A 21,142-nucleotide genomic window follows, 5' to 3' on the forward strand; every position below is an offset into this window, starting at 1 on the left:
TCTTGGCGTCTAACGCAAGACCTGAGAAAAATTAATGATTTGATAAAACCACTTGCTCCTATTGTGCCAGATGTACAAACTATTATTAATTCTATCCCTTCGGAACATACATTCTTTTCTGTCATTGATTTAAGCTCCGCCTTTTTCAGTGTTCCTGTTGATCGTGAGACTCAGCCACTGTTTGCATTTTGTTTTCAGAATTGTCAATACATGTGGACGAGACTCCCTCAGGGGTTAAAGGACTCGCCGGCCGTTTTTTTCAGGGGTTAAAGGACTCGCCGGCCGTTTTCTCCGCGATCGTGCACGCGACTCTGAAAGATGCCAAGCTACCTCCTGACACCTGTCTTCTCCTGTACGCTGACGATATATTAGTCACTGGTGCCTCGGAGGACATGTGTGCTGCTGCCTCCACAATTGTCTGCAACATTCTAGCTGAGGCTGGTTTCAAGGCATCTAAAGAGAAACTCCAGTGGGTGAAAAGAAAAGTCACCTACCTGGGCCATGAACTGTCACAAGGCAAAGTCTGTCTGTCTGCGGACAGGGTCAAAGCCATTGCTGCCTTCAAGCATCCATCGACACGGAAGCAAATGCAAAGCTTTCTGGGACTGGTCAATTACTGTCGAGGATGGGTGCCTAATTGCTCCATGTATGACAAAATCCTGCGAGAAGCTACGCTGGGTGATAAAGAGGACATTGCATGGACAACTGAGATGGATCAAGCATTCAGACATTTGAAATCCTCCCTTTTGAGGCCTCCTGCCCTTGGCCTCCCATGCTACACAAAAGACTTCCATCTGTACGTGCACGAGGGTGGGGGAACGGCCGCCGCAATCCTGGCCCAAGACCATGGGGGTACATTTCGTCCTATAGCTTATCTATCTAAAACCCTTGATTCTGTGGCTAAGGGACTCCCTGCCTGTTTGCGTGCAGTGGCTGCGACAGCGATCATGGTACAGGACGCTGAAAGGGTTGTTTTATCACATCCACTCACAGTACACACTTCTCATCAGGTGGGAGCCATTATGCATAACATTTCAACTCAACACATGACTGCCCAACGCCGCTCAGGCTATGAGGCTATATTGTTAGCTACTGCTAATTTAACGTTGAAAGTAACTTCTGTTATTCATGGCCCTACTGTACATTTGCACAGGTTGCTGACACAGGGTGAATTTCAGAGTGACGACCACGACTGCCTGTCCAGAATCCAAACCTCGACTGCCTGCAGGCCAGATGTGTCTACATCTGTCCTGGAGGAGGGGAGACATTGGTACATCGATGGATCCTGCTTCAAGCCAAATGACAATTTATACTTGTGTGGTTACGCTATTGTTGAATTACCTGATCGTGTAATTGAGGCGTATTCTTTGCCATATAAATCAGCACAAGTAGCAGAGTTGATAGCTTTAACGAGAGCTTGTCAATTGGCAAAAGGTCAGTGCATCAATATATACACTGACTCCAAATACGCATACGGCGTAGTCCATGATTTTGCTAAATTATGGGAGGAAAGAAACTTCAAAACCTCCGATGGAAAACCAATTTCACACCATAATATTGTTTCCGAGCTCATTAGTGCAGCACAGCAACCATCGAAACTTGCTGTCATTAAAGTAGCTGGTCACGCAACCGGTGAATCGAATGAGGCTAGAGGAAACAGATTTGCAGATGAAGTAGCGAAATGGGCCGCAAAAGATGTAATACTTAGTCCGCATGTAAATGAAGAAAGCACCGAAGTGCCGATGATGAATTCATCACTGATTAATGATTTGGACATTAAAGTACTACAAGCTAATCCTACACAAGCTGATTTGACTCATTGGGCTGCCAATGAAGTAAAACCAGATCAATCTGGTATTTTACGAGATAAACAAGGTAGAATTGCACTACCAGCATCCGCCGTTGTAATGCTGTGCAGACATTATCACGGTGTATCACATGTGTCAAAAGAAAAAGTGATACAAAATTTGAATCAATCATACTGCATAGCAAATGTGCGAAGGAATACTTTGTTGATATTGGATGCTTGTCTGGTGTGCGCACAAACAAACAGGCACAAGGCAACCAGACATGACGCTCTTCCGCATCCTGAACTTCCTTTCCAATACTTGCAGATCGATTTTACACACATGCCACCATGTGGGAATCACAAATACTTGCTCGTGATTATTGATCGATTTACTAAGTGGCCTGAAGCTTTTCCGTGTGGTAAAGAAAACGCGCAGACGGTAGTAAAGGTTCTTGCAAAAGAAATTATACCGCGATTCGGCATTCCATCCGTTATAGCAAGTGATAATGGAACTCCGTTTGCGTCAAAAGTCACACAATTACTAGCTAAAGAGCTTAATATTAATTGGCATTTCCATATTCCTTACACACTGCAGTCATCAGCGAATGTCGAACGGTTGAACAAGACAATAAAAGAACGTCTTAATAAGGCATGTCTAGATACGGGTCGAAATTGGGTTGATTTGTTGCCGGCCGTATTAACAGAAATAAGGATGTCCCCATCAGCAACCACAAAAATGTCTCCATTTGAAATTCTTATGGGTAGACCTTTCCCGACCCCTTGGGTCAGAGGTCGCGCTGGCAATCTTTCCACAGGTGACACGGAGGTGATCATCGCGGATTACGTGGATTCCCTAGTTAGAACTTTGAATGGCATAAATGGTGATGTTTCTCTCTCTCTCCCTCTTCCATCAGAAAAGCCGACTCATCCTTTCGTTCCAGGACAACCAGTGTTGATCCGGTGTCTGAAACCCACGAAACTCGGGGAACCAAATTATCTGGGGCCTGCCACGGTGATTGCTGTGACGAGGACCGGTGTGCTGACTGATTTCCAGCCGCAGTGGATCCATGCTAGCAGAGTGAAGGCAGCTCCATCCCTGGGGAACGCATAAGCCTATGCAAAGTAGACATCCAGCACTGAGCGGAAGGACAAAGAAACGTGGAAGAAGACGAGGAAAAGAAATTGCTAATTAAGAATCAGCAATAATTATCATTGAATCCAGTCAGCCATGTCTGCAAAATTGATCTTGTACCTTTTCGTGCTGACAAATGTACTTATGCACACACAAGCCTTTATTAGCAGTGGTAATGAAACTTGGCTGAAGTACGAAGAAGAGCCACATGCGTTTGCAACTAATATGTGGTGGAGATTAGCTAACTTCACTGCTAAGTCCGGAGGAAAAACAGGTGACTGTTATGTGTGCACAAAAATGCCACAAAGTGCTTCTGGACCCGCACGTAAGTGTTAGATCACCAACAACGAATGAAGAATTGGAATGTCCTTTATTCGTTAGTATAACTGGATTGATTGCACCCAGAAACTCATCTTCAGTATGGAGTTGTGGTGGTAACAGGACAATGACTGTTGCAGTACAAGTACATGTTAAAGTGGCAACTGTAGGTTCAATTCCTGATTCATTGATCTGTCTTGAAAGAAGAGTAGGAACTATGAAAATGGGTTTAATTCCTGAGAGTAAATGTAATCGAACATATTATCATTGTGAAATACGAAACAAACCCTGTTGTATGAGTTGTATTTCGGGAGAAGGACAATTTAACTCGGAAGAATGTATGAAACAATCTCCTGCCCCTCTATCCACTATGACTGCTTATGGATGGGCAACTCCCGAAGTTCAAGAACTGTGCGCCGAGTATTGTGAACTTTACTCGGGTAAAAATTGTCATAGGTATGTTCCAACTTTAAAAGGAACAAGAGCTGTACAAGATTGGTTTTGGTTGTGTGGACATATGGTCTATACCACCTTACCTTTTAATTGGAGTGGACGATGTGCTTTAGTAACTTTGGAAGAGTATTCTATGATTATTAGATCACCAAAAACCGATGATATGAAGAAGCAACGAAACACACGCTCCCTCTCTGATCGCAGTTCAGTTAGTAGTCTGGGTAGAGATAATCCAGTACCAAAAGAACATCGACTCTGGACTGGTACGGAAAAATTCTTTGAAGGTATTTTTCCAATAATTGGAATATCCAGTCTTCAAATAGAAGTAGAAGTTACAAGATATGAGTTGATTTCATTTATTAAAACTACTAGGGACACACTATCTGCTGTCCAAGAGGAACTTCGAGGACTCCGCTTAACTGCTCTACAGAATAGGTTGGTCTTAGATCAGCTGACTGCGGCAGGAGGAGGGGTGTGTGTTATTGTTGGAGCTTCCTGTTGCACTTTCATCCCCCAAAATGACATGGACGGCCATTTGATTTCCCAGGGGATAAACAACATGACAAGAATTGCTCAAGAGTTAGAAAGAAGAGAAGTGAGTGACAGAGGTGGGTTCGGTGATTGGATCACAAGTTGGAAACAAATGCTTGTATCTGCTTTGATCCCGATAGGGGTTATACTGTTAATCCTTACATTTATTATTTGTTGTATTATTCCATTTATCAGAATTTTGATTCATCGTGCTATGAATACTTTTGTATCTTCTCAATATGCTTTGATGAACAGAACTGTAAAGTGTTAATGCTTTGAAGGAAATGTTTGAAGGATGTTTATTGTATAAGAATAGGCATGCAGAATGATATGATATGATAGGATAATTATATTATATGATAATTCTCTATCAAAGGGGCCATTGTTAGAAATATCTGTTTTATATTCCTATATCCCTGCATGCTCTCAGACCTGCATATATGCAGCATAAGCATTCCTTTATGTTAATGTAATGGTCACATCTGTTATACATCAAGAGGGTTCCTATTGCTCAAGTGGAGAGCTTGTTCTAGGGTCCCTATTCTTTCCATTGGAGGGTCCCGTTCGGATACACATGTCTTTGTGGAGTTTTGACAGGAAACTGACCATATTTAGAATGTGTTATATAACTATGCTATATGATCCTATATGATGTAGTGTATGGTCTTATTGGTGGAAGGGTTTTTACTCCCCCTTCTACTTTTCTATATCTGTGCTAAACCATTGTCTGAGTTTAGAGAATCTTCTCTCCTCCAGCGCTGGAAGATTGTTTATTCATTGCCTGAATAAAGACAGAGACTGGGGGCACTTTTGTTGGAGTCAATTCATTTCTAACAATATGACACGCAGATTTCTCTCAATTTTCTCGGTTTGCTTTCAGTTTAGACATAACCAACTTTCTTTATGTAAACCTTGAGTGTATTTGACAGTATTAGCTCAAAAAGACTCGAAAGATAACTTAGTCCAGTATCCAGGCGCTGTTAGACAGGCTTTTAGTGCATGCGCACGTCGGCTGTTTGTGCTCAGAAAAGCGCATTAGAACAGCGCTTCAGCAGCGAATGACATGTTTAACCGGCAAGGCTTTAAAGCACATGCAAATAATGAACTTTTGAGAACTGCAGTGTCCTGTTCCTCTGCGTAAACATTTAATGTGAGTATTTGTCGCGTTGTACACTGGGCTGTTGAGACGCAGACTGCTACAAAAGCACACAGCAGCTTGCTTGCAGCTAGAATCACAGCGCAACTTTGAACTATATCGATGCGATATGGTCTAATTCCATATCCCATTTAAAAAATATATCAATATATATCGCCCAGTCCTACCACGCTGTTCCCTTGGAGGGCGGGGGCAATAACAAAAGAAACAAAAGCCGGCTTATCCAGTATGGAAATACACACAGACAATGACACGCCCCTACTGCGAGCTAGAATCTCACAAAACAAGCCGATTTCAACCTAAAAATGTATGATTTTAAATCTACCAATATTGATATCTAAAACATGGAGAGGCTTCTTCGTGATCTCAACTAACAGATTCTGCAAAAAAACGAAAATCACCAGTTTTGAAAAAAAAAAACGCTACTTTCTCATTTTGCTCGTAAGTTGTGCTGCCGACTTGTGTCCCTGGTTTCCATGGCGGGTCACATATGTGGCGTTGCGAGGAAACAATAAAGCTACAGCAAGTCACGACTACGCCACCCCAGTATTGAATTTGAAGAAATACCAATAAACGGGCACACAAGTTCGTGTCTCCCTCCCACAATCACAAGACACTGAGACGTGAATACGTACAAAAATATAATTCTTTATTTAATTACACATAATTAAAAAAACCAATAAGACTTCCAGAGGTAGCAAAACCATGATGATAGATGGCAGGGCCAATGGTTTGCCTATGAGCAAGGAAGTTCACTCACTACACGAACCTGCAGGCTCTCATTATGGAGCTGGGGTGCACCATCAGCTGGGCAGGCTAAGCAGTAGGCCTTGAATCAGCCCTCAATAAATACAATGTGTCCAACACTTCCACAGCACACTCACACTGGTGAAACGTGCTACAAGCAAACCTCTACCACACGCTGAAACAGAGAATTTCTAACAGCATGCATGATATTGCCAGCCTGCCTGCTTTTGGATCACCCCCGCTCCTGACAAAGAGAAAGACAAAAGTAACAAAATATGACGGCAGCTAAAACACAGCATTAATGGTGGGCATTTTACCAAAATAAGCATTCAACGCCTACTACACACACACAGCGACGAAGTACCTTTGCCTACAGAAAATATTTAGGCAAAGAACACAAAACAAAACAAACAAAAACAAGACAGCTGTAAGCAGCCGTTGGCAGAAACAGCCATCCGAAGGAAAACAAACAGAAGCAAAACAAAATAGAAACAAAACTAATGATAACTAATAGCAGCATAACAAAATAGAAACAAAACTAATGATAACTAATAGCAGCAAAACAAAATAGAAACAAAACTAATGATAACTAATAGCAGCAAAACAAAATAGAAACAAAACTAATGATAACTAATAGCAGCAAAACAAAATAGAAACAAAACAGCAGTGTCGAGGATACGTAGCCACGATCCAATGCCCAATTCAATGGCCTAAAACACACGAGAACCAAGATTAAAACCATACTTTCAATGTAAGGTGGACATAGAAAAATGAGTGGGTTTACATACCGACCAGCAGAGCTTTCATTCACACCTCCGGCAAACCAGTCCCTCCTCTCCTCTACATAAGAGGAATTTGCGCGTCATCCACCGGCAAAATAATTCAGTCCCCCGCCCGCATATAAAGAATACAATGGACCTACCGAACAGAAGAGCAGCAGCCACTCAGTATAATATCATATTTTTCTCTTTTTTACAGGTAAGTATTACAGATTCGATTGATTGGGAACTACAGCAGCAATGTGACTGTAAGACCCAAGTCTCAACAAGAATGTCGCACAAATCCTGCACATGTCCCGCAAATTACGCCTATGACAAGAGATAAAGTGACAAGACACAAAACTTGACCTGTCAAGTTAAATGCTGGTACATTTATAAGATGAAATGGGTAAAAAAATGATAGTTAAAGGTTTATTAACTATTGGGTTGTGTTTATAGCTGCCAACATTGATGAGGCCTTGCTCCACACCCTCAGTCCTGATGATTTGAGAGACCTTTATCCTGGCCCAGAACACTTTCTCAGGAGGAAACGAGTGTGGGCTCTTATTAGCCCAGAGGTAACTGTTACCTACTTAGTCAAATAATAGGGATGCACGATATATTGATATCGGACAATGGTAATTTATGTTATCGATCCGATAAGAAAATTAGGCCGATATATCAAAGCCGATAGATAATAGATTACTTGAGGTGAGAGATGCCATGATGGTTTTGAATGATTGGAATCACTTCGAAAAGGAAGATACGGTTAAGTGCAACACATCTGTCACAGGCTTCATAACATTATAATGGTGTGTGTGTGTGTAGTATATACACAGGGTGTGTGTGAAGCGTCTAGTGCAGTAGTGTGGTGGTGCTGGTAGTTAGTGCATGCTGCGCTGTGCTCTCTGCTTGTCTCTGCTTAAAGCTGTTGCCACTGGCTAGCCTTCTTGATAGAGGGTGAAAAGAGGAGCCAAGTGAGTAAGTCTCCTTCTGCCAGTACAGAGCCTCTCCACCACCAAGTCTCCTGTAGTGCCTCCTCGGGGCCACACACGGAAACTGGGTATCATACGGTCCCAGGCTAAACTACAGGGGATCTCGGAGCAGCAGTGGGCCCTAGAGACGCGGTGTGCAGGCCCACCACTGTGTGGACACGCCCTGACGCCCGTCAACCACTGTCCCAGCTATGGGCAAATAGCCCCACTGCCTTGTGGTTAGGGCTAAGGCTAAGGGAGCACACCCTGACAGAAAAGCAATGCGCTGGAGGTGCGCAATAGGCGGGCCTTAACAGACGAAGGACCCGACAGCCTCCTGCAGCCAAGATGGGGGACCGGTTGTCCTGGGACCACCCTTGCCATCGGGATTCACCTCATCATGGTGAAGATAGTGCTACTGGGGATGGCGCACCTCCTTTGGCACTTTAAAACCTTCCTTGCGCAGGTCTCCACCTCTGACCACGGTGACAATACCTGGACCTTACATATGGTTAAAGTCTGACGGTGATGGGGAATCTGGCGACGGGGGCAGGTTTGAATAGACTGGGAGCTCTTAGTCAGATCCTTGCACGGCAGCGGCACAGGGTATTTGGTCGCTATCAACTGGGACTGAGTGGCAGCTGTTTCGGCAGACCCCTGTGCGATGGAGCAGCCCTATTTAGGGACCGCACTGCTCATCCCAATTGGGGAAGGGCCTAGAAAAGGTGGCCTAAAAATTGCCCATTCAACCATTTACCTGGACAGGTTACCGCGCCTATCGGGTTATTCCACTACTGCGGTCGAAATAAGAAACAATACAATATAAAACTGGCAACATGGAATGTAAGGACTCTCCTGGACTTGCATGGCATCTCTGACAGACCACACAGGAGAACAGCGCTGATCGCTGCGGAGCTGAGCCGGTACAACATCGACATTGCTGCCCTGAGCGAGACTAGGCTTCTGGATGAAGGCTCTCTAACAGAGGAAGGGACGGGCTATACCTTCTTCTGGAAAGGTTTCCCCCCAGGTGGAAAACATCTTTATGGAGTAGGACTGGCCATCAAAAACACGCTTCTACCAAGTCTCACAGAAACACCTATTGGCATTAGTGAAAGGCTAATGACCCTCCTTATCCCCCTGGCAAAAAAGCGTTATGCCACACTTATCAGTGCCTATGCACCAACTTTGCCATCTGAAAATGAAGCCAAGGAATGCTTTTATCAAGCACTGGATGAAACTCTTTGCCGGATCCCTAAGAGAGATAAGATCCTCTTGCTTGGGGATTTTAACGCTAGGGTGGGACAGAACTACAGGATATGGAGTGGAGTACTGGGTAGGCATGGCATTGGCAGGGAGAATGCAAATGGGATGAGGTTACTTACTCTTTGCTCTGAGCATAACCTTACCATAACCAACACCATCTTCCAGCAGAAGGCAAAATATAAGACCTTGTGGATGCACCCTCGCTCTAAACATTGGCACATGATCGACTTCATCATTGTGAGCAGTAATGACATCAAGGATGTTTTCATCACTCGTGCCATGAGAGGTGCAGAGTGCTGGACCGACCATCGTATGATTGTGGCCAAGCTCAATATGGAAGTGTGTTCCCCTTTGCGGCGGCAAAAGTCCAACAAAAAGCGGTTAAATTGTAACCGCTTTGGAAACATAGAAGCAAGAAGTGAGTTTCGACGTTTCCTAGCTGAGAAGCTTTGGGAGTCTGAAGCTTGTCTGAGCTCAGAAAACACAATGGAACAACAGTGGAACCATATTAGCTCTGTGCTCTACGATGCAGCAGCCAAATCCATCGGCTATAAGAGCAAGAACCACCAAGACTGGTTTGACGATAACTCCAACATCATCCACAGCCTGCTTAAGGATATGCGGAAAGCACACCGGGCAACTTTAGACAATCCTTCATCCATTGGGACTAGACAGCATTGGCAGGCAGCTCGGAGGAAAGTGCAAAAGGATATACGGGCCATACAGAATGAGTGGTGGACTGAAAAGGCACATGAAATCCAATCCTTTGCAGATAAAAATGACATGCATAATTTTTATAATGCTGTCAAAACCATCTATGGTCCAACAAGTCGCTGTGTCACTTCGCTGAAAACAGCTGATGGTCAAACACTACTGAAGGACCAGAATAGTATCCTGTTGAGGTGGGCTGACCATTTTGACACCCTGCTTAATCAGCACTCTGATGCAGACCCCACCATCCTGGACGAGTTGCCTGAACATCCTCCCATCCACGATCTCAGTCTACCACCAACCTTCCAGGAGGTTCTATCATCTGTCCGTTCCCTTAGGAACAACAAGTCCCCTGGCGCTGATAACATCCCTGCTGAGCTACTGAAGGAGGGAGGGTACATATGTATGCGTACCCTCTATCAGTACATCATCAAGGCCTGGACTGATGAGAACATCCCTCAGCAATGGAGAGATGCAAACATTGTAGTCATCTCTACAAGGGTGACAAGGCCGTATGCGGTAATAGTAGGGGCATATCACTCCTTTCTGTTGGTGGTAAGGTCATGGCCAAGGTGCTGCATCAGAGACTTATTAACAACATCACGGAGTCAATGCTGCCAGAATCACAGTGTGGGTTCAGAAAGAACAGGAGCACGATCGACATGATCTTCACAGCCCGGCAGCTTCAGGAAAAGTGCCGGGAGCAACATCAGGACATGTTTATGGCCTTTGTCGATCTCTCGAAAGCATTCGACACTGTGCAAAGGGAGCTCTTATGGGATGTCCTCCTCAGGTTTGGATGTCCAGATAAGTTTGTTAACATCCTCCGCCAATTTCATGATGGGATGACTGCTCGGGTGACCATAGGCGGACAAGAGTCCGTGCCCTTCCCTGTACGCACAGGGGTGAGGCAGGGGTGTGTGCTAGCGCCAGTGCTCTTTAACATCTTCCTCCTGTGCGTCACCAAGCTTCTCCACAATGAGATTGAAAACAGCAGTGGTGTGGCAGTGGACTTCAGATTAGATGGCAACCTCTTTAACATTAGGAGGTTACATGCAACAACAAAAATCAGTAGAGAGCAGGTCCTGGAGCTGCAGTATGCAGATGATTGTGCTTTTGTGGCCCATACTCCGGAGGATCTTCAAAATAACCTTGCTGTGGCGGTGAGGGCGTACAGCAGGATGGGGCTGACTGTCAACACCACCAAGACAGAAGTGGTCTGCCAATGGAGTACCAATGTCCCACACACATCTCCTGCCTTCACTGTTGGAGATGAACAGCTGTCAGTAGTACCATCTTTTAAATATCTGGGGAGTTTTCTCTCTGAGGATAGCGGCATCGACAATGAAATCCAGAGCCGGATCAAACAGGCATCAGCTACCTTTGGGAGACTTCGATGTAGAGTCTTCAATAATAAGAACCTTCATCCCTCCACAAAGGTTGCCGTATACCAAGCGGTCTGTGTTACCACCCTCCTCTATAGCTGTGAAGCATGGGTAACCTACAGCCGTCACATCAAGTCCTTAGAGCACTTCCACATAAGCTGTCTTCAACGCATTCTGGGGATTACCTGGCGTAATCGTGTGCCTCACACTGAAATACTTAAAAAGACCAACTGCAGAAGTATTGAGGCCATGATTACCCAGCGCCAACTGCAGTGGTTGGGGCATGTGATAAGGATGCCCCCATATCGGCTGCCCCGCAGAGTACTATATGGCCAGTTACATCATGGCCGACGCTCAGCTGGGGGTCCGAAGAAGTGCTACAAAGATCAGATGAAGAACGCCTTGAGGAAGTGTAAGATCAGACCTGAGGATCTGGAGGATGTTGCTGCTGACCGCACCATCTGGCGACAGCTGTGTGCAGATGGGGTTCGTACACTAGAGGTGGAGAGGACAACCAGAAGACAACAGAAGCGAGCCAGGAGAAATGCAGCCGTAGCTGCCACTCTTACCACCACCACCATCACATACATATGCTCCACCTGCAATAGAGCTTGTGGGTCCAGGATAGGACTGTTCAGCCACCAGAGAATTCACCGTTAAAGGCGTGGACGACGTCATCATCGGATTTCGATGGACAACCGAAGAAGAACATTATAATAAGAACACGCCTGTAAAATAATGTTGTGAATTTGTGTTCGCCAGTATTTCAGCGCGACGAGCGCACTGCGGCGGAAAGAGTGCGTCTATGGAGTTAAGCCTTCATGACAATCGCATTCAAGTTCGCTTGAGCATTCGCAGCATTTAGTGCCATTGTAAGTTGTAATATGTTTATTTTTGTGTGTGTATATATATATATATGATTCATCTAATATAGGATGCGTTTAGTTGAGTTAATGAACGATGCAGTAAAGCGCTTCATTGTAGGCTACTAGTGGTCATCTTTATCTTAAGCATGCGCAGCTCAAACAGCAATGCACATTTATAACTTGAGTTGGGACTGCCATTATAATGAGAACACTATTATACGTTATAAAACGTTGTGAATTCTCTAGGTTTAGTTGCCGTTTCAGCGTGTTGTTGTGGAAATAGCGTGTCCAGAACAGGGGTTACACGTTCTGACCAGCACAGTCAAGTTCGCTTGTGCATTCACGTAATTTTGTGCAGATATAAGTCGTAATATTAAGTTTATGTAATATAAATATCCGATTAATCTCACATTATGGGTGGGGTGAAAAATCAATTCTTAGATGCCTCGCGATGTGGTCGTGGACAATTCTGAATCGATTACGATTTTTATTGACGGAACACAAAGGCAGAACTCTGAATCGCGGACGTGCAGCGCTCGGACAGTCTGTGGCGTGTGCATAACAGAGACGGATGCATGATGGCTGAGCGCGAAATCCGAAACGCACCCACTTCGTTCAAATCTAACATATGGAAAATAGGCATAATTTCATTGTGGCCTTTTTTCTATTTTTGTATGAGTGCTGCTTTCTGTATTGTTTAGTTTTCACATCAATATGCCGTAAACAGATCTGTTATACGTAGGTTTACTGCACTGCCTCCAGTCACAGTGTGTATCAGTGCAATATGTCACAACAAGTTACATTTTGACTGTGCTCTCTGCAGATGTTCATTTACTTTTTTTGTATAAGCTGTTTTTGATTGTGGTATACAGCAACAATTTCAATTCATAAGTCTTAGACTCTTTATTATGTATTTGTGTATAAGAGCAACTAATGTAATGTTACTAATTATTCAGAATATGAGCAAGTCCATAATTATTAAGAATATGCGCAAGTCCACAAGCATTATTTTTGTATGAAAGCTTCTGGTACATAATTCTATACTTTAGTATGAAAGCTGTTTGTGATTTTGCTACATTAAAATGTTTGTTTATTTTTTGTCTGAAGGATTATATTGCTCATTGCACATAACAGGAGGATGTTGGTTAGAAGTTTATTATTTTATGTTAGAGATTAAGAATATGCTGAAGTTTGTATTCATTGACTACAAGTATGCTGCTAGTACAGGCACACATTTATTTTCCTGTTGGTTCTTTGCAATGTTGGGACATATGCAGGCAGATGTAACCTTACAGTTGACTTGCCAAATCACTTCCATTTGTTTTATTAATAAAAGATATTGGAAGTAATTGTTATGGGTCATTATAAATACTTTGCTTTAAAAGTACCAAGTAGTCAGACACACAAATAGATGCATCGATAATCGTTTTAGCATCGCAACGCTCTGAATCGTAATCGAATCGTGAGGTGCCTAGAGATCCCCACCCCTATTTAAACAACGTCCTTCAGTTTCCCGGTGCTCGTTCTCTTCAGCTTCAGTGCGCGTGATCAAACAGCAACGCAAAACATTAAAAGCTATGATTGGGACTGTCATATAATTATAATTGTACACTATTGTAATAAAAAAGTTGTAAATTATTTGGGTTTAATTGCATTCTTCAGCAACCATTGAGTTGATTAACCTTCTAGCAAAGCGATTCTGTTAACCGTTAATGTTCGTTCTTTCAGCTTCAGCGCGCGCAGCTCAAACAGAAATGATGCCATTTGAAACCGTAAGCTTAATATTAAAAATATTTACTATTACTGTAATATTAAATTGTTATATATATTTTTTCTTCTTCAAAAATGCATTATTATTAATGACTAGCATTTGTTGTTCTCGTATTATTTTCATCAACAATATGGTTTGATTAAAATAATTTCCTTAATGTCCGTGCAGAAGCGATTTCATTTTATTTATCCATGTAACATGCATTTTGTTTCTTTATATGCAGCCCAATGTTATCCAATGACTTGTTTGCATTATATAGGTATTTTATTGTTAGGCAATAGACTTTTTAACACTTTACAATAAGGTCTCATTTGTTAAATTATTAGTTTACCTCAAAATGAAAATTTCCTGAGAATTTACTCACGCCAATGCCATCCAACATGTCTTTCTTTCTTCAGTAGAAAATAAATTAAGTTTTTTGAGGAAAACATTTCAGGATTTTTCTCCACACAATGGACTTCAACCGCAACCAAATTGTTGAAGTCCAAATCAATGCAGTTTCAAAGGGCTTTGAAGTGCTTCAAAAGGCTCTGCACGATCCCAGCTGAGGAATAGGGTCTTATCTAGCGAAACGATCTGTCATTTTCTAAATAAAAATAAAAATGTATATACTTTTTAACCACAATTGTTTGTCTTGTGCTGGTCTGCGACACGCCAGGCATTACGTTATCACGTTGGAAAGGTCACGCGTCAGATTCAATGATAGTTCATCGCGTTTTGAGGATGGCACGCTTCTCCGGTAAAGTCGTCCTCCAGATGATTATGGACAGCGAGGAAGAGTTCACCTTTTCCTCAGAGAAAGATCGCATCAGAAGGAGAACGGCTGCATTTTCAAAAGCGAATTGATCCCGCCGAGGACACAAGTTCGAGTAAGTTGTTTAGTGTTATATAATTATTTTTCTGATTATATAGAACTCATGTGAATTTTCAGACTATATTTTGCTTAGTTTTGGTTAGCTTTTGACATCTTACAGGAAAGATTGCCTTACAATATCCCTAACATTCGTGTATATGGTCGTTTCAATGTGATATTACTCTCTAAACATATTTGTATAGCTGTATATTTCACTCCGTTTTGAATAGCTTATGACACTGATTATCATGCTAAAAAAGACTCACTTTTGCATAATGTAGCTTATTTGCGAATATATGATTTTGTGCAAATATATTTCAGCCTCCGGTAAAATGTGATAGGCTACTGTCTAAATACTAGACATTATATTTTTATATATAAATGTTCGGTTTTGGTTAACCTATGACACTTATCTTGCTAAAATATTGCCACAGATGATTGTGAATACAGGTGTAAATGTTTGAAATGCTCTAAATGCGTGCGGTCTATATGGCCATCAACAGCTCGCGGTGACTCGATCTATGGCCCATCAACAGATATATAGACTAGCTGCTACATGCATTGTGCGTCCATACCCATTAATCGCCCATCTTTGGATAATGTATGCTAACAGTTGTTTTTATTATTTTAGGAATGTGTCTGCATCACGCTCTCCTGCTCCAGCACCGCAGAGGGACACGCAGGTGTCGTTCAGTTCTCAATCGAGAATGATAGTAAGTGCACAGACGTAATATTTTACTGATGAAATGTAATTGTGTTTACATCGTCATAATATAAGTAGAGCCTACCTATTCTTGTGTGAAATTACAAAAACTGTTGTCTTTTTTTTAATCCATGGCCATTAGTGATTGATAATGATAATAATACAGTTTCTTTGATTGTGTTATCAACAGATGTGACAATGAACATGTCCAAGCACCGGTCCCGAAGAGAGCCACGGCAAACAAGCAACAGGTCCAAGTCCACCCTGTCATGGAAAACCGAGCCTGATGTTGACATGGTTCCACAGACTGCGCGATTCCTGCCCACACGGGAAACTGGACCGCAACTGAGCTCTGTTGACTCACATTCGCCCATGAGTCTGTTTGTAACAGTATACACTACCTTTCTTTCTTTTTTTGAAAGGATGTGTTAAGTTATATTGTTAGGAAAGATTTCTATTTTGAATAAATGCTTTTCTTTTTAATTAGTGAATCCTGAAAAAAGTATCAAAGGTTATAAAAAAATATTAAGCAGCACAACGGTTTCCAACATTGATAATACCTGATTATCAAATGATATTAGAATGATTTCTTAAGGATCATGTGACACTGAAGACTGGAGTAAGGATGCTGAAAATTCAGCTTTGATCAAAGAAATAAATTATATTTTAAATTGTAATAATATTTCACAATATTACTGTTGTTTCTGTATTTTTGATCAAATAAATGCAGCCTTCTTCCAAAAATATTAAAAATGGTAATGTGTCCAAATGTTTGACTGGTACTATATGTTTATATATGTACGGTAGCACTGTGGTCTTGTGAGGCACAACATTTAGTTCCTCCACATAGAGGAATTACAATAAAAACAGATTGAAAAACAAAATCTTTGAATCTCTTCTCATTCTCAGATTCTCCTCTCTGCCTCACAGCACCGTGATGGGGCATTAGCCATTGATGGGGGAGTGTCTATTGTCTCCCCTCATTCATATTCATGGCCATCAACACCCCTACGCATAAAGCAGTGCTGGCACAAAAACTGACTTGCAAAGTTTAAATCATTATATTGTTGTTTTGTGAAAGAGTGATCAGAATGATTTTCACATAATTTTGTTGTAAACATTCTAGCCTACAAGAATGGTATCTCAAAAGTCTTGTGCCAAACTATTCAGTATGAGTTATATGGGCTCATCGCAGTGACAATTTTCCCCCCAAAACTTACTAACCACGCATAATATTTTTTTTCTATAAAATGCAAACATGTAACTTCCATTTTGCTCACATATTATTGTAGCAGAGTTTGTGCTGAATACAGCAGAATTATGTGTTGGCCAAAGGTATGTTGTAAGTAGCTGAGATGAGCACAAATGTCAGGGCATGTCAAAACATCTCAAGGGCCCCAAAAACCCCTCAGACCCCAGAGGGTTAAGTGTTGGAAGACCTATAACTTTTGAAGCAATATTAGACACCTTTGTTAGTTTGGACCGGTTTTTGACTGAAAGCAAATTGAAGCAAATTTAAATTGAAAAAAACAGACAGAACAGTACAATAATATTGGCTGAATAATGCTTTGATAAAGTAGCAGTAGCAAACGAGGAGTAACATTTAGTCCTTTGAGCTTTCGAATAAATGGAAGCGTCAGCGTAAGTTCTACCAGAAAGACTCTATTGCCACGTCACTAATTGGTAATTTCGCGTCACCCATCACAGTTCAAATTCAAATATAAAAGATTGACCTTACTTTCCCCTTTCATTGCTGTAGGTGTCGTAGAAAAGTTTTCGCTTGCCACGCGCATCTTTCACGCAGCCAATATGTCCCAAGTACAGATTGTGGATTTCGATTCCTCCGATTCAGACGACAATCTCATACCACCTTCTCCTCAGTCAGTGCGTAGAAGCAGCCGTATCCAAACTCGGGATTCCCCCTGGGCTCAACTGCCCTCCGAGAGAATCATTACTCTCTTGGAAGGAAGCGGGTTGCCGGTCAGCAACGACCTCTCTCGTAATTATTTAATTCTTCTGGCTTCAAACACTCTGGGCACCGCTGCCCTACCTGACGAGGATACTCCAGCCACCTCGGCTCCAGCCCCTCAACCCAAACCAGCAGGTAGAAAGCGCACTGCTAAGTCTTCTCCACCAGCCCAAGCCAAAAAGGCAAAGTCATCTGCACCAACGCCATTTCCTTCACCTAAATCAGGATCAGAAGGATTTAACACGCAGCTCTTAAATTCCATCCAAGGTCTTACGGAAACAGTCAAAGGATTCGAATCAAGGCTAGGAGTATTCGAAGCTGCGTTCGCCTCGAAAAATACCGGATTAACTATGCCATCAACATCTTCAGGATTATTCTCTGCTTTCCCCACTTTTCCTGGTATGGCCGACCAGGCTACGGGTCCCGCCACGTCAGCAGCTTCGGGCTTTTCCTCATCAAATCGACCACCATTTCTGAACGCTGCCACGTCAGCATCTACACCGGCCTTCAGTCTCTCCACGGCTACTCCAGCTCAAAATTTTGGTAGGCGTTTCGTCCCTCCCGCTACAGTCACCGTGTCTTCAAAAATGAGATCATCTTAGGCAAGGATATTAATTTAGCTGCCTTACTGCTACCATCGCCTGCAGCCGATCGCCAAATGGTTGACTGCGGTGACGTGGCAGTCTTCCTGAAATCTTCTGATCCTCGATTGCAATGCAACCTATCATTCGGTGAATTCGTCATAGCGTTCGGAATTTTCAGAGACATATTATGCCAAGCTTTTCCCGATCGCAGGGAAGAATTAGACCTTTACCTCGCCATGTTGGTCGATTTCAATCAAAGATACAGAGGCACGCTCTTTTATGAGTATCACAAATCTTTTTCTGCGAAATCAGCCTCTTTCACCACCCTGTTCAACACTAGACTGGACTGGTCCGTTGCCAATTCCGAACTGTTGGTTCGTCATTTTGGTGGTCAACGAGCTCTGGCTTGCATTGTGTGCAGCTCGCACGGTCACTCAGCCGCTTTTTGCCCCAAAGGACTCGCTACACGAGAGTCAGCCGCTGTCCATGGTGCTGATCCTGCACACGCGACTTTTGACGTAAAAGGCAGACCTATAATCGCTTTCAATGGCACCCCTCTATGCAGTAACTTTAATGAATCTGTTTGTAATTATGCTAAGTGTAAATTTTCGCATATTTGCAGCTTCTGCAGAGACCCGCATCCAAAATCTGTCTGCCCACGACGCTTCAGACCAGCAGCCAGAGGAAGAGCGGCGCCTCAGAAAAAATTCTAAATGGTCACCCCTCTACTCCTATCAACATCGCTACACTCTCCAGCTACCTTTCTTCCCATCCCGATTACTCTTTCGTTGATTACTTGATTACTGGACTTTCTCAAGGATATCGGGTCGGTTTTTGTTTTCCTCTCTCCACCTCTTACGTCGCGAAAAATCTTCAGTCTGCTTTAGCAGAACCTGAGACAGTTTCAAGCCTGTTAGACAAGGAGCTAAATAAAGGCTATTTAATCGGCCCTTTCAGTGCATCTCCATTTTCCCTGTATCGCATTAATTCCATAGGCATAGCTACACGCAAATATTCGGGGAAAAAGCGTCTGATCTTCGACATGTCTTCTCCACATTCTAATAGCGTAGCGAGCGTTAACGAATGCATTCCTTCAGAGCCATTTTCTCTGTACTACGCTTCGGTCGACGACGCCATCCATCTAATCAAACTAGCAGGTTACGGCTAGCCAAAGCAGACATTACCGATGCTTTCAAGATCATACCTATCCACCCCTCCGACTGGCATCTTTTCGGTGTCAAATGGGAATCTCTGTTCTATTTCGCTGTAAGACTCACGTTCGGCTGTAAAAGTAGTCCAAATATTTTTTATTCTTTATCCAAGGCTTTGTGTTGGATCCTGCTGAACGTTTGCAAGCTCCCTTTCGTCTTACATTTATTTTTATTTTTTTTTCAAGGGCAATGGTTCTCAGAAAAATGGTCAGACGCTTTTCATTTATTTAGTGCGAATTCGTCCTCAATTGCTCTTCATGAATTATACCCCATCGTCGTAGCGTGCGTCCTCTGGGGCTCCACTTGGTCCCGCAAACGCATAGTAATGAATTGCGACAATCAAGCTACAGTCGATATAATAAATAAAGGGCGTTCAAAATGCCCATCAATTATGTCTCTACTTCGTCGCCTGACTTGGCAAGCTGTCACACACAACTTCATCCTTAAAGCCGTACACATTCCAGGTAGGGGTGGGCGATATGGCAAAAATATCATATCACGATTTTTTTCAGGAAAATCACGATTCACGATTTTATCACGATTCCTTTTCATGTTGGTTTTACTATTTTGCAAGTGACTGAGCATCACAGCCAAACTAATGTCCCTATTTTAAAAACAAAGCCTTAGGTAACAACATATAAAATAAAAAAGAATGGCAGACATTTAGGCCAAAGTGGCGAAGATAAAAAAATATTTGTCATTGTCTTTGTTATTAAAAATTAAGAACAAAGATACACATACACAACTTAATATACAAATAAAAAAAACAGTGCTTTATTTTTTCAGCTACAGGTGTATTTAACAGCATTGAAGAAAGTAATTAAATGAACAAATATGAAAATAAAACACAACATAGACTTCACTATATAAATTTTACATTGATTCTTATTAAAGCTACTATTAAAGTTCTCAGTCAAGAGTGAGTGAGATGCTCTTTGTATTTAGTTGTTTTATTAACAGGGATAGTTCTCCCAAAAATTTAAATTCTCTCAAGCCGCTTTAAACCCGAATAAGTCTCCCTCTTCTGTTGAAAATAAAAGTTATTTGTAGGAATGTGGGTAAACAAACAGTTGATGTACCCCAGTGACTTAATGGCATTCCTTTATCCAAATTTACTTTGCTAAAACCTGAGATGCTCTGCAACCAGGTTTCTAGTATGAAAGCTACCACTTGCATACTTGATCCCGTGCCTGGTGGCCTGTTTAAATCCTGCTTTGGTCCTTTATGTCCCTCAGTCCTTGCTATAATAAATGACTCTCTGTCAACTGGGGAGGTGCCAGCAGCACTTAAAACTGCTGCGGTTACTCCCGTTTTAAAAAAGCAAAATTCTGATGTGAGTAATCTGTTAAATTATCGGCCAATCTCAGATCTATCGTTTCTGTCTAAAATCCTGGAGGGTGTGGTTGCAGCTCAATTAAACAAACACTTAATCGAAAATAAACTATTTGAGCCACACCAATCAGGATTTCGAAAATTACATAGCACTGAGACTGCGTTGGTGAAGGTCGCAAATGACTTACTGATTGCCTCCGACTCCGGCTCCACGTCCATTCTCATTCTTTTGGATCTCAGCTCAGCCTTCGACACTATTGACCATGCCCTACTACTAAATCGCCTCGAACATGTATTTGGCTTGTCAGAGACTGTTCTTGACTGGTTTAAGTCCTATTTCACTGACCGCAGTCAATTTGTTTTTATGGGTGGTTATAGGTCCAAAGTTGGTTCTGTTCATACGGGTGTTCCACAAGGGTCAGTCTTGGGTCCCATACTCTTTAGTTTGTACATCTATCCACTTGGTCAATTACTACAATCGCTCAACCTTAACTATCACTTTTATGCTGATGATACACAGATTTATATACATACTAGACCGGGTCAGCAAGTGAACGTTGGGCATCTTTCTAACTGTATTGCTGAGATAAAGATTTGGATGTCCAATAATTTTCTGTCTCTAAATGGCTCAAA

At 42.4% G+C, this 21,142-nt stretch overlaps 1 long non-coding RNA gene across 1 annotated transcript; it reads left to right on the forward strand.

The window, feature by feature from the left end:
- The first annotated feature begins 14,665 nt into the window (after window positions 1-14,665).
- On the forward strand, window positions 14,666-15,852 carry LOC306997408. The gene is made up of 3 exons (XR_013797371.1): window positions 14,666-14,726; window positions 15,342-15,423; window positions 15,604-15,852. It is a non-coding gene; the product is annotated as an uncharacterized lncRNA (long non-coding RNA).
- The last annotated feature ends 5,290 nt before the right edge of the window (window positions 15,853-21,142 follow it).

This window comes from Phoxinus phoxinus (assembly GCF_949152265.1).
Source record: "Phoxinus phoxinus genome assembly, chromosome: 4".
In the NCBI taxonomy this organism is placed as follows: Eukaryota; Metazoa; Chordata; class Actinopteri; order Cypriniformes; family Leuciscidae; genus Phoxinus; species Phoxinus phoxinus.